Below are 11365 nucleotides of genomic sequence, written 5' to 3' on the forward strand. Positions count from 1 at the left end.
ACAGGACCCCGTTGCACAGGGTGGCACCGGGATGCCGCTGAGCGCAGCGTGGCCGTGGCCGGAGCACCGCGTGGCACACGCATGGGCTGTGGGGGCACACGCGTGTGGTGCCAGGCAGGATCGGTGCCGTACATGTAGCGTGGCTGCCCTCTGCTGCCACCGCCACGGCAGTGCTCAGCACCCTCCGGCACCGCGCGCCGTGGGCACCCACGGGTGCAGCGCCCAGAGGGGCGGCGGGTGGCTGCCCCGAGGGACAGCGGGCAGGACGGGCCGCCTGGGGACAGGGACGGCCACCCAGGACGGGGGACATCCTCAAAGCAAAGAGCGGTGGCCAGGCCAGCGGAGAGGCTGAGGGAGCATCGCTCTCGCCATCACCGCCGCTGGCAGGGACGGGGCAGCCGTGTCCACGGGGACGCAGCGGTGGCGGAGCTGTGAGCCAGGACACTCTGCACCCCAATACCGTGAGCACCGGCTGCCCTGGCCCTGCTGAGCCTGGCCGCCCCCGCTGCCGCCCGCGGGGAGCCGGGTGCTGCCGGGGCACGGTGGGGAGCGAAGGGGGGGGCATAGGGAAGCACCTGCAGCCCGTGTTCCCGCTGCGCCTCGCAGCTCCCCTCGGGGCTCCACCGACCCCCGGCACAGCCTCACCCACCCGCCACCCCACGCTGGAGGGGGCAGGGGTCCGGGTGGCAAAACCACCAGCGTGGGACGAGTTCCTTTGGCCCACAGTCTCCCCCCGGGGCGCCGAGGTGCCCTGTCCACGCTGCAGCTGATGTGGGTGCCGTGGGGCAGGCGTGGGTGCCGTGGGGCAGCTCCGTGGTGAGGCTGCAGTGGGCTGCACACACCGCGGTGCCTGTGAACACCCCCTCGTCCCCCCGCACACCCACCCTGCGGGTGCCCCGGGCTGGGGGGCTCGGCGGGTCCCCGGGAGCTCTGCAGAGCTCCGCCGTGGGGCTGCACCCCCGCTGCTGCCAGCACCCCCCCGGTGCGGGGCGAGCGCGAGAGCCGTGGGCGTTAAAACAGGAACCGCGGCCCCCGCTTCCCGGATCTCGCTGCTTTTATTTTTTTTTTCCAAAACAAGAACGGTTGCTGGGGGTGGAGGGGGGATGGAGGCCGGGCAGCGGCCGGTCCCCTCCTCTGGCCCCCCAGGGCTGACCCCCAACTGGGGGCAGAGCCGGGCTGCCCACCGCGGGCAGGGGGCCCGGCCACAGCCCCCACCGCCCACCTCGCACTGAGCCCCACAGCCACAGCCCCCCCCGCCACGGCGGGACTCAGAGCCCGGGCTGTGCCCCCGCATGGCCCGTGTGCCCAGAGATGCTCATCCCATTTTGGGGCAAATCGAGACCTCCCTGGGCCGGGTGGCTGCACAGCACCCAGCCTGGGGTGCTGCCGGGCAACTCCGGTGCCCAAAGGGTCCTCCTCGGCCACCCTCCCCCCCACACCCTGCCCTCGCCTGGCCCCCATGGTAAGGGGGTGCCCGATGCACCTTTGGGTGCAGAAGGAAGCCGAAATCCAGGCGGGAGAGGGGCAGAGCTCCGCTTGCAGTGCTGGCAGTGCCAGCCTGTGCCGTGCCAGCAGCCACCGGCTATGGGGCCGAGCCAGGTGGCCATGGGGCCAGCGCCACACCAGCCCCACAATTGCTTAAGCAACAGTGAGGACGAATACGGGGCCGATGCTCCGGGCTCTGCCCCACTGTGCTGAGACCAGGCACAACTCATCACACCACTGCGTTCTCTGCCCTGCTCCTGCCCAGCCTACGTTTTCTCCGCCACCCGCGTGGCCCCGTGCCCGCTGCGGGCTGACAGCCGGCGCCAGGGCTGGCCGGGGGGGCGAGGGCAGAGCCTCCTTTGCCGGGGGCAGCACGGGGGTCAGGGGGTGACGGCATGGAGCCCCCCCGGCTCTCAGCTCTGCCGGGCACTGCAGTGGGGAGAGCAGCGAGGGAGAGGCGAGCGCCCTGCAGGCGTTTGCACCCCTGCTCCCGGCTGTACCCTGCACACCCCACCGTACCCCCCCGTCCCTGCCGTACCCCCCCGTCCCAGCCGCACACCCCCTGCCCGCAGCCCCCCCGGCCCTTAGGAGGGGTCTGGTTTGGAGCTGCCCCATCCTGCAGAGGGTTGAATTCGGTGGGGCTGGTGGAGACACCCCCCCAACGTCCCCCCCAGCCACCGGCTCCCCACAGCCCGTTCCCCCCCCCGGCTGCAGTGCCCCCCTTTGTCGGCAGAGCCGCCTGTGCCGAACAATAGCGGCCCCCCCGGCAGCCCCCCCTTCCACGCCAGCACCCCACAGGCTCCCCCCAGCCACACAGGGACGAGGAGCTGCCAGAGGGTGGGCGAGGGCAGGCGAGGGGGCTGCAGGAATGCTGTTAAAAATGCAGTGTCCCCCCTCCCTGCACTCCCCCCGCCCCCCCGGTGCAGCTGGGATGCGGTTCTCCGGCATCGGGGAGGGAACCGTGTGGCATCGCCTGTGCTCGTTTGCTTTTAAAGCAGTGGGGAGGGGGCTGCAGCCCCCTCAAAGGGCAGGTTTCCATCCTCGGCGGTTCCCGGTGGTCCCTGCTGCCCGCGGGGGTGTCGGGGCCGGGGTAGTGCCACGCGGTCCCATCCTCCATCTCGCCACGTTGGGAAGCAGGTCACGTCCAGCTCCCAGCGCGGCAGCCACGCCGGGGGAGAGCTCAGCTTTCCGGGGCAGCGCCGGGCTGTTTAATTAGCAGCGGACTGCGGGTTTCCAGCACTTTCGGGGCTCGCGGCTGCCGGGGGGGCAGGATTTCCCGCGCAGAGCTGGTGCCATCCCCGGGACGTGGTGGTGGGGAGCTCAGTGTGGGGGTGCTGCAGCCCCTCGCTCGCCTTCACCTCGCTCTGCCGGGAGGCTGATGGCGCCTGTCTGCTCCTGGGGCGGCGATGGGGGGGGTCTGGGGGGTAGGCAGGGGGTTTCTGTGCCGGTTTGCCCCAGGGAGCGGACTGGGGTGGCCCCGGGGGGTGGCGGGATGCGGGGCTGGGGGTCGTGGCTCCTTGCGGAGGCGTGGGTGTCTCGGCTGCTCCAGCGAGGGCATTGCCGTGCCCCACGGAGGGGCTGGGGGGCGAGCTCAGACCCACACCGCGGTCCCGGGGTCCATCCGCCCCTGTGCGGAGCAGCACCCTGTCCTGACCGGGGGGCCCCATCCCCCACCATCCGCCGGCGTGGGGAAGCCCGCGGCGTGCCCGGCGAAGGCAGGGCGAGCAGGACCTGGGCATCCGCGCTCGGAAGGAGCCCCCGGTGCTGCCAGGCGCCCGCGGCGGGGAGCACGGCTGCGCAAAGCGCCGGCTTTAGCTCCGAGGTGACGGCTCAGCGGGGGCGAGGGGACGCAGGTGGGCGAGGGGCACGCCAGCAGCTCGCCCGTGGATGCCTCCGTCGCACCTCGCGTGGGGCAGCCCCCTGCCCGGCCGCAGGGAGGGGAGAGGGTCCCCTCCCGCTCCGGCAGCCCCCAGCGCTCAGCAGGAGTTTAGGGTGAAGCAGGATGATGGGGCGATAGCTGCAAAGACAAAGGATGCCGGGGGCTGCCGAGCTCCCCCCAAAAAGCTCCCTGCTCCAGGAACGGCTCCCGCCGCGGGGGCGGCCGCGCTGGGCTGGCACCAGCCTGTGCAGCGCCAGAATTTGGCCTTTCCCTGCGAATGCCGGGCTGCCCGGGCAGGCGCGGGGCTGCGGGAGGCCGAGCCGTCGCCTCTACCTGCCTTCGCTCGGCTCAGCTCGCGGGGGAGCGGGGAAACTTTCCCAACTCGTTTCCCTGCCTTAAGGGGGGGGAAAAAGAGGGAGTCGCATGACTTGGAGCTCCGCGCGAGGCAGCGCGGGGAGAAAGTGACCCAGACAGCCAAGAATCTGCTCCGCTGTCGGTTCTCATTCCTCCTCTGCGGCGCGGAGGGCTCGGGGAGAGGTTGGGTTACAGCCTGGCCGGCGCTGCCGGCGGCGCGGGGAGGCACCGGAGGGGGACGGTGCAGGATGAGCTCATGCGAGGGCGCGGGAACCTTCTGGGCCGGCAGAAACGTCGATGCTGCAGTTTGGGGGTTTCTGCGTTATCGCGGCTGTTCCCGCAGAACCCCGTCTCGCTCCGCCACGCCGCTCCTTGTGTCGGTAGCAATAACGCTGCGCAGGAGGGGCTGCGCTTCTCTGCGGATCTGGAGGTGATTTACATTCCCTCGCAGGCGGGGAGATGGCAGCGCACGGTGACGTGCTGACGAGGGAGGGGGGACAGGGGGTGTCCTGGGGGGTCCTGGCGCAGGGAGCTGGACCGAAGGCCGCCCTGCGTGGGCTGGGGGGGGTTACGAGACCACCAGCCCCGCTGCAGAGCGTTGCGGCAACCGCTGGTGTGCCGGCAGTGCCGCACGGCGCCTGCGGTGTGGGTGAGCGCCCGGAGGGGGCCGAGGGGTGTGGAAAAGCTGCGATTTCCCCGGCTCACCTCGCTGCGCGGTTCACCCCCGGCCGGGGAGAGATATCGCCTTCCCGGCAGATTTTTCCCCCCTGCAGCCTGTGGATAAAAACCTTCCTGCGTCCCCGGCCCCTCTCTGTCCTGCAAGGTCACTCGGCGTTTGCACAGTGGAGTTGTGTTTACGGTGTCCTTGGGCAGCATCTCCTGACCTTAAGAACTCCTGTGCTGCAAATACTCTTAGATGATGATTAATGAGAGCTTATATAACCGAGATGAGTCCTTAATACAGCCGGTAGGTTGGCAGGAGTGAAGGTGGGAGAGAGAAACACACGTCTCTGGCTGCTGCTGCTTTTCCCACCCCAGAAGCAGCAGCGTTTGCGCAGGGGGGCGCTGGCAGGCACGGGGGGGGCAGGGGGAGACCCCCCACTATGGAGCCCAGCAGGTCCCTGCCGGAAGGGGCAGCAGCCAGGGCAGACCTCACCCCACCTGGGTTTTCCGGGCAGCCCGGGATCCCACGGGTGCGAGCAGCCGGCGGTGCCGCTGCACCAAACCAAGTCGCCCACGGCACAGCCGGGGTCTGCCGCGCAGCAGAGCAGGGGGGTGAAAGGTTTTATGCCAGTAAAGCACGGAACCACCAGCTCCCAGGGCAGCGCTGGTGCCTGCAAGCTGGTAACGCCAGGAGAAAAGGCACAAATCCCACGGGAAGTGCCGGCCTGGGCGGGCTGACGAGGCTCTTGCCGGAGCCGCCGTGTGCCGTGGAGCAGCCGGCCGCCGGTGACGGCAGCCTGCGGAGGAGAGCGGGGCACGGAGAGGTGCGGGCTCTGCAGAAATCCAGGGAGGCTGACGGTGCTCTCCGCGGGTCCCCGGGAGGATGGCTGACCCGAGGCCCTTCTCACGGCGCGGCGCTGTTAGCGGCACGAGATTGGATGTGCCCTTCCAGCGAGGACGGCAAAAACCAACGGCTCAGCCCGAAGTGCGAATCGCTGCCCCTGTGTTGGTGGTGTCAGACCCCAGAGCGGGTCAGCCCAAACATCCCCAATCGCCTCGGGAGAGCGGCAGGGCCAGGGGCACGCGGGCACCGTCCCGGCTGCGCGGGCGGCCAGGCTACGGACGGACCCTCGGCACAGGGGAAGGGCGGCACGACGGGGGGACACGGGGCACAGCCCCCGCTGCTGCGCGCCCCAAAGGCGGGCTTGCAATTTTTTCGGTGTCATAGCAGCACTTGTGTTCGCTTCTTTGTAAATTTTGGCTCTATTTGGGCAGGTGTTGGTGGTGTGACAACCGCGGGTTTGGTTTTCCGTAATCTGTCTGAGGAGCACGATGGCATCAGCCCGATAAAACTGCCTCTCGGAGCCGAGCCATTTACATCGTTGCCGTGGTTACCACATGCTATTTTCACTGTCTTCCTAACCTCAGCCTGGGGGCACCGGCATCCCCCGCCCCAAATTCCTCCCTAACCTCAGCCTGGGGGCACCGGCATCCCCCGCCCCAAATTCCTCCCTAACCTCAGCCTGGGGGCACCGGCATCCCCCGCCCCAAATTCCTCCCTAACCTCAGCCTGGGGGCACCGGCATCCCCCGCCCCAAATTCCTCCCTAACCTCAGCCTGGGGGCACCGGCATCCCCCGCCCCGAATCCCCTCCCCGGCGGCACGGAGCGCCATGCCGGGGCTCTGTCCCGAGGCTCTGGGGGCGCTCCCTGCGGGGCTTTGGGTCTCGCCATCCTTGCCAGGGATAGGGCTCCCGGCCCCGCTCCCCTGAGCTGCTCGGGGTCCGGCTTGTGTCCCTTCCTCCTCCGGGGACACCCGGACAGCCCAGCGCCACGGGAACGGGCTCTGCCCTTCGGGAGAGCTGTCTGAAGGAGCCGCCGGGGCTGATCGCTCCGAGTTGGGCTGTTCCTCCGCTCTGGGAGGCGTATTCCCTCGGAAGGGGGTCTGCCTTCCCCACCACCAGCTCCAAACTGGTACCACCAGGGCCGTTATCCCGCCGGCAATGCCTTCTGCATCTCTGCGATGCTGCCGCCTCCCGCATCCCTGCCCGCGGTCTGCACGCGGGTACCCACCCCCGGGAGAAGGGTGTGCTGCTTCCAAAAGGAGGTGAGGCCACCGCGCACCCAGCGCTGGAGTCATTCCCTGCTGGTGTGACAGGGACAGAGCGGCAGAGAACGGGGGCCCTGGGGACGAGGGGGTCACCCATTGCAAGGGGACGCTCAGAGACGACGGGAAGATGCACAAGACGGAGACAAAGCCGGGACTGGCAGAGGCTGAGCTCTCGCCAGGGTGGACTGGGACGTGGGCGCGTTTCCCACCAGCCCGGTTTGGGTACCCCCCACGCTGCTGCAGCCCCCCCAGCGCCTTGCGGCATGACGTGCCGCCCCGGATGTCACACGGCTTTTTGCAAGCCTCGCTGCGGATCTGATCCCTTCGCTCGCTGTGGCTTTGTCCTACAACCGGGTAAATCCTGGTCACAGTGACTCGTGGAGGAAAACGCAGCAGCGACGCTCCTCGCCATGGCAACCCAATGATTGCGTCAGGGATTTTGTTGTTTTTTTTTTTTTTTCTTCTTTCAAACTGCAAAGCTGGATAAGCAACTCCCTCAGGGAAAGTAGTAAGAGAGAAGGGAATTTTTTTTTTTTCTCCTGTGGGCTTTGGGACTGCCAGTTCCCAAGTTCAGAACCAGCTCAGTATTTCACCCGTTGCTTGTGGGTGGCAGGCTGGCGATGGGACCGCGCGTGGTCACGCAGGGCAGCCTCGCAGGGGACAGAAGGGGTCAGGGGACAGACCCTGCCGTGCAGGGAACGGCTCTGCCGGCTTTCCCCTTGCTGGGGGAGCCTCTCCGCTTCGGGGTGCAGCCTGACCCCGCAGGGAGCTCGGGAAGGAGCACCAAACCGGTGTGGGACGGGATGGAGGTGCCGGGGAACCTTGGTTAAGTCCGGCCTCACATTCCCTCTTTCCCTGCAATCCCAGCAAAAACAAAGGGAGAGGAGGCGGCTCTTCCGCCGGCGTGGTTTGTGCTGGCGGGCTCTGCGGCAGCAGCCGCGCTCGCCCCCGCCGCCCCTCCAGCTGCCGCGCTTGCAGGAAGGGTGGTCCCGGGCGCTTCGCTTCGGCTCTGGGGGAGGAACGCCACGCCAGAGCACAGAGCAAATGTGGGCTACGTGGCTGGTTTTGTTCCCTCTCCAGTCCCGCTGTCGTGGAGGCTGCGTGAGCCGCGGCCCTGAGAGCGGACCGTGAGAACACCAGCGCTGTTGCACAGTGCTCGGGTGCCCGTCCGCCCCCACGCTCCTTCCCACCCCGCTCTCCCCCGTCCCTCCTGGGAGCTCCGCTCCCCGGCCCTCGCCCGAGGCAACGGCACCCGGAGGAGCGCGGGGCTGCTGTGGGGTTTGGAAAGCTCATCAGAGCCGGTTCCCTGGGGCCGAGCCCTCCGCTCTGCCCGTGGCTGCCAGCGCAGGCGCCCGCGTAGGTGCCAGGGCTGCCGAGCAGGTTCGGACTCGGCTCCTGCGTGGCTCTGGGCAAACGCCAAACCGCTGTGTGCCGTGGAAAAGGGCCGCGAGTGCGGGGGACAGGAGAAACGTCCCTACAAACACAGGCTCAGTAGGGAACCCCCCAAAGGAACCCACAGCGCTGTGGGAAGGGCTGCTTGGCTGCAGGATGCACCCGAGGCAAAACTACCTTGGAGGCAAGAGAGAAGCTTGTACGACCCTGGGAACGGCGAGGAAGGCGAGGGCAGGAGGGCAGGAGGGCAGGCGGTCAGCACAGCTCGTTGTATCGGTGCTCCCCCGACGTATTTTGATGTGGCACTAAATGCTGCTGTGCTGCTGGACAGGGGGCCGCTTCAGGAAATAAGTATTTTCATTTATATGATGGTTTGGTACCATAATCTCGGCCACTGGAGGTCTTAAAAAATGGGTGAGACAAACATCAGTCGGGTGTGAGGCTGCCTGATTCAACAGACGAGATGATCCCCCAGATCCCTCCAGCCTCTTGTGACTGACGATTTAACGATGATTGCACACTGCAGCCTACGTGTGTGAAGAAGACACGGGCTCTGCGGTGAAGAGAACGCAGTGCAAGACGGCTATTTGCGGTCTTTGACGAAGCGCCGGCGCTTTCACCGTGTTAGGTCACTGCAGGCACCGTCCCCGCTCGCAGACAGCTCCGGGTGACTGCAAAGGGGCTTCGGGCAGGGAAAACACACGGTGATGCTCGGCTCTAAAACTCCCGCAGGGGTACTGGGGCGTCTGGCAGGACAGCGTGAAGTTCACTTTGCGGACTCTTTCCCGGGTGCTTCAGGGGCTGCCGGCTGCGGCTGTGTCCGTGCCAGCCACTGCTGCAGGAAGGTTTCGCTCTAGTGACATAGATCACACGCCTTATGTTTCATTGCTTAATTAACTGCCGTAACGACTTGTGAAATCTGCCAGGTGAGCTGCCTGCTGGGCTACTCCCCAGCGCTGGTGATAGCCCCGTGGTACGTGTGCGGTGTCCCCGCACTGACTGCATCCCAGAGCCCCCCGGGGCAGAGGGGCTGCGGCAGCTGGCGGGCTGCGGTGCCGACGCTGCAGTGCCGGACGCTGCGGCTCACGTCCCGGCTCGGGCAGGGAGGAACAAGCAGATCTGGAGCACATGAAACCTCCTGGGAGCTGCAGAACTGGGACGGGAGCGGAGGCAGCGCCGGCAGTTTCCATTTGGCCTGGCTCTCACCTTGTTTCCCAGGGTGACTCCATCGGTGTCAAAGGAAAGGCACCGACGTGCACCCAAATGTGACCAACATCACACTTCGGGGGACAAATCCGGGCAGAGCTGCAATCGCCATTCACCGTCACAGGAGCTACACTGCTCCCGCATCATCCTGCTCGGACCAGAACTCCCCCAAAGCAGCACAGGAGGGTTAACAGCGCTGTTTTCAAAGCACCCGACCCGCGCTTGCTTTGCACGAGGAGTAGGAAGAAGAACTAAGAAAAAAGGGTGTCTGTCCCTTAACATTTGCAGTACCGACGTCTCGGGAAGAGGCTGACGGCGCGGTGCCGCTCCTCCCCTCCAGCATCCCCGGGCGGCCGTCCCTCCTTGCTGTCACTCGCACCGCTTGGAAAATGGCTCTGTGCGTCAAGGTCACTTTACGCGCCCTCATCACGGACCAGAAGTGCTCACGTTAATGTGTCTCTAATTTAATCAAAATGCCGGGGACGTGAGCTCAGGGCTGGGCACTCCTCTTCCCTCTTGAAGGGCAAAAATTGACTTGCAGTCTCTGATGGCAGAGGAGCCTCCTCGCTGCTCCGGCCACGACCGGTGCACTGACAGACCACACAGCCCCAGGCAAATTTAGGTAGAATTAAAAAATAACCCCAGCTTATTCAATAGTTCAAACTCAGAGTTTAGAATTGACATACCCTCCTCAAATCAGGAAAGAGTTTTTTTCATTTGCATAAAATATTGTACTACTTTACCCTTTTATTCACAGTTGCATTGTTTTTAACTATTGCTCTAACATTTTCTGAGTGTTCAACCTTCTCTCCTCCTTTTACTGCAAAACATATGATACACTTAGTTTTATATACATACAAAATTTATATTGTCATTATTCAGTGTTGTTAATTTGCTCTCATGGCTGGAAAATTAGTAAGTTTTTTCATGGTAAGAAAAATAATATTAGATTGGTACCTCGTTGACATTGGGGTTTTTATGTGCTTCCGAGGCCTTTGGCGGCAGCGCGAGGCAAAACCGCCGCTGCCATAGCACTGTGACACAAAACCCGCAGAGAGCGTGTGCTGCTGCCAGAGCAGTGCTGAGGGGTAACCAAACACCTATTTTTGTATGTACAACAGCTGAGAATCGGGCAGAGGGCAATTCTGAGAGTCCTCTGTATTTCGTAATTACTACACACCCTCGTCTACAAAACAACTCCTGTACATCCCAAAAGGTGTAATAACCAATTGGAGAGGAAAAGCCCAATTTCCTTACTTTGCAAGGCAGAGAATGGGTACTCACAGCTTTTACAGAACAATAGTGGGCAGAAGACTGCTTTGCATTTCACTGTGGTTTCTTTTTACTCTGTTTTAGGGCTCAGTTAGGAAATCAATTACACTATCTGTGAAGGAACAGCCCTGATTTAATGAATTCAGGCTGTGGGGCCCTGCTCTGCACAGGAGCGCTCCGAGGGGAAGGAGGGAAGGATGGAGGCCGGAGTGTGTGACACGCTCCTCCTGCTGCAAACTGCACAGAGAATTACCGAATCCTTTGGCAGCGTCATCCCCGTTCTGATGGCCCGTCCTGCCGCCAGGCTGGGACAGCCGAGGTGACCTCCAGAGACCCGTCCTCAGTCCTCGTGCCGGTTTCTTCCACTTTTTCTTTCCAGCTCTTCTCCCCACGCCGCTGTTTTCCTCCTGTGTGTCTTCCTCTCAGACGTTTTAAAGTACCGTTCCGCATTTTCTAGATGAGATTGTAGTTATTGCATGGAGAACTGGACAATTTTATTTTTAGGGCTTTTTTTAAAGCAATGCAGTCCCTTGCGAAGAGACACGCGTTTATCTTTACCAGAGAGTTTGCTCTTTCAATAGGGAAGTTTCTAATGCTGGAGACATTCTTACCTTAGAAAAACCCCAGGGTGGGCTTTTAAACATTTCAATGGAAAACGGTCTCAGCAAAGTCCTTTTATTATTATTGTTTGAACAAAACCATTTATGCTTTGGAACCAGCGATGGGGCTGCTTTTGACATCCATTGTGCTGTGCTCTCCCAAGCATGTGCGGGGGTGTGGAGGCACCAGCGCAGCACTTCAAAGGAGGAGGCTGCCTGGCTGCGGGGATTATTCACCCTGGGCTGCCACAGGAGAGGGGGAAGGCGGCATCACGGCCTCACGCCGCGGGGCAGGGAGGAGGGCGGCCTCCCCGGGCGGATCTGGGGGCGGCCTGTTTGCCGTGGGCGCCACGGGGGGTGACAAAGACGCGACCCTGGGCCTGCCAGGGACGAGGGAACCTACCGC

Source organism: Vanellus vanellus (genome assembly GCF_965231255.1).
Source record: "Vanellus vanellus genome assembly, chromosome: 25".
Taxonomy (NCBI): domain Eukaryota; kingdom Metazoa; phylum Chordata; class Aves; order Charadriiformes; family Charadriidae; genus Vanellus; species Vanellus vanellus.